The sequence below is a fragment of the Crocodylus porosus genome, unplaced genomic scaffold, assembly GCF_001723895.1.
Source record: "Crocodylus porosus isolate Cpor-Errol unplaced genomic scaffold, CroPor_comp1, whole genome shotgun sequence".
NCBI classification, from domain to species: domain Eukaryota; kingdom Metazoa; phylum Chordata; order Crocodylia; family Crocodylidae; genus Crocodylus; species Crocodylus porosus.
In genome coordinates this window covers 96,334,390-96,337,468 of record NW_017728947.1, presented here as the reverse complement: position 1 = coordinate 96,337,468, position 3,079 = coordinate 96,334,390, and the positions used below count along the sequence as shown (strand labels likewise).

At 51.5% G+C, this 3,079-nt stretch overlaps 1 protein-coding gene across 4 annotated transcripts in view; it reads right to left on the bottom strand.

The window, feature by feature from the left end:
* EVL (Enah/Vasp-like) overlaps window positions 1-3,079 on the bottom strand; it is a 195,568-nt gene that overhangs the window by 140,172 nt on the left and 52,317 nt on the right. The window lies entirely within an intron of this gene.

Here is a 3,079-nt window from a genome sequence, read left to right as displayed (position 1 = left end):
CCCCAGCTGGCTTCCTGCCATTTGGGCAGGGGGCTGGACTCGATGATCTCCCGAGGTCCCTTCCAGCCCTAATGTCTATGAAATTTAGACCTTTGTTACCGTATTGTTCGTTGTAAGCCAGATCCTGAGTTAATGGATGTGTTGTTCCACTTCAATCAATAGAAAGGAGCAAATTTATGAGCTTTTGGCCCCTCATGTATGGCATATGTGGTTAACAGTAACGAGGTCTACAAGACAGGTATTTACAGGAAAAAAACCCTTTTCATATGTATAAAAATATTACATAATGTAATGTAACAGCCAAGGTTGAATTCTGTTTTAATCAACATTTTATAGATTGACTGAGAGGCCTATTGAACTATATATTTTAACCTGATGAAAGGATGCTTAGCCTTGATTCCCAAGTCACAGTATGAGCTCCAGCTGCTTTTTAATGTTGGTGGCTATGACTGCCTAGCCAAGTTTGCTTGCCACAGTTTTACCATCTACCCCTCAAACAGGAATGCGTGGTCAAAGGAAACTGTGTGAGCATTAGGTCTGTAAGTTCAAACTAGGAAATGCCTACCTAGTGCCATGTTCCACTTATTGCTCTGGGAAATTTTCTACATTTCTCACTTTTCAACTCTCATTCTTTGCAGAGCACATTTTCTTTTATGCTTCTACAATAGCTGACATAATTGGCCTTAAGCCGATTGGGACCATAGAATGCTACTGCTGCATAGCTAGCAAATGACTGTTCAGTGCTAAAGCATAAAGGAAGATATGCTCTGAGCAGAATAAAGGTTCTTAGCAGAAGAGATTGAATCAAGGCAGTGCAATAGTCCATCATTAGTCCTTCCACCATATATGCTGTTTTCCTTCGTCAAGCATTTCCCGAAAGAAGAATTCAAGTTCCTCCACAATATCTTACTATAGCATGTCTACTGCAATGGTATTTACTGTAAGGATAATAATAGGAGTGCACCCATATTTTTTTCTCTTGAGCTCTTGAATATATTACAATTGCAGAATGATAAAGAAATGATAAAGAAGTAAGGCTGGCAGGGGCCTTGAGAGGTCATCTAGTCCAATCCCCTGCCTGAGGCAGGATTATCCTATCCAAAGCATCACACATAAATCCACTGCCTAACCCCTAAACAAAACTACCCTCTAACACAACACCAGACATAACATCCTAATTTGCCATACGGAAAGCAGAGAGACCACAGGGGTACACAGTCTGCTTTTGCAAAGATAGTTAATATATGTTCAAAAGATCCCAGGAAGAGGGCCATGCCCCCATTACTGAAGAAGGCAAAACCCAGCACAGTCCATACAATTGTGACCATGGGGTACAATTCCTTCCTGACCCCACATATGGAAGTCGGTCTGACCCTGAGTGGAGTCTGCTCTCCAACTCTCTGAACTCAATGGAAAGAGTGACTGAGCTCAACAGGCTTCAGATTTGTCTGTGGCACTTGCACACAGGCTTCACATGTGAAGAACATGGCTCTTGGGAGCTAGGAGCAGTGGGGAGAGGAGGGATCCAGGCACACGTGTGTCCAGCACATGTGTGCCCCCTTACCAGACCCAAGGCTGAGGCGGGCACAGCAGCAGCAGAGCCAGCAGCAGGGGCAGCAGCAGCGGAGCCACCTAAGGTAAGTGGGCAGCGGGACCGGACGCAGCCGAGCCAGGTCTAGAGGGGTCGCCCCCCCCGGATCCCTCTTAGCTGAGCAGGTAGGGAGCCGCACTCCCAAGCCACGCCACGCGAACAGAGCGTGCAAACAGGTGTGCTCTGTAAGAGCATGCCGGCATTTGCGTCGGCATTCGCGCAAGCGGGCAAGCAGGAAGGGCCAGAAGGGAGACTCCTACTAGGGCAGGGCGAAGGCACTGCACTAAGCTAAAAACAAGCAGCAACTCCTATGATGGTGTTGACGCGGTGTGTTGCCAGGGCCCCTGCCCGGGGGGAGCAGCCTACCCAGGGCTTGTCTGAGGCCTCCACCCAGAGAGAGCCCATGGGGGAGCTGGCATCCCCCCACCCCCTGGCCTGTGGGGGTTGCCCAGCTAGGCCGGGGGAGGGGGGCAGGGATTGGGGACCCCCACACCTGTCCTGCAGGCACCCTGGAGGTGCAGTGAGGGAGCTCCAGGAGGAGGTTAGCAGACTGAAGGGAATCAGGAAGAAATTGACAGCTATTTCCTTTCCCTGCAGGGCCACACACCCGAGAAAGAAGCACCTCGGGAACTGCCCTCCACTGCAGAGTAGCAGATGGTCACCTCCAGAACCAGAGCTGCTCGTGACACAGCAGTACCAGTTCCTCCAGCCTGGCTGGAGAACAGGTACAAGGCCCTGGCAACACTGGAGGAGAAGGAGGGAGAGGAGGCAAGTCCACACTCTCCATGCTCTGAACAGGCCGAAGGAGCTACGCAATCCCAGAGGAGAAAGCGTCGAGCGATCGTCATAGGCGACTCCATCCTGAGAGGTACAGAGGGCCTCATCTGTCGCCAGGACCCCTCGACACGCGATGTCTACTGCCTTCGCAGAGCAAAGATTCACGACGTGATGGGGATGATCCAGGCTGTGATCCAGCTCACTGATTACTACCCCATGGTCCTAATCCATGTGGGTACTAATGATGTGGCCAGAAGCCCTGATCACCTGATGGCAGACTACCGTGCTCCGGGGGGAGTGCTGAAGGAGATAGGCGCACAGGTGGTTTTCTCTTCTGTTCTACCAGTGAGCGGACATGGAAGACGGCACGAGACGTGCATCGCAGAGACCAGCTGGCGGCTTCAGGAACGGGGTCTTGAGGCAGGCTTTGGCTTCCTTGACAACGACCCGCACATCACGACGAGAGACATGCTCAGGTGGGATGGGCTCCACCTTTCCCCTAAAGGTAAGTGTGTGTTCTCTTCTAGGTTGGCGGACCTCCCCCGGCAGGCTTTAAACTAGGTTCACTGGGGGAAGGGGAAGACGAGGGAGGAGGAAGCCTTGGACCGCTAAACCAAGCAGCACACACAAGTACAGCCCAGCCTAGACCGACGGGCGGAACATATACACAGGTAAGCAACAGGGGCCAGGGCAATGCTGTGATTAGGGGGC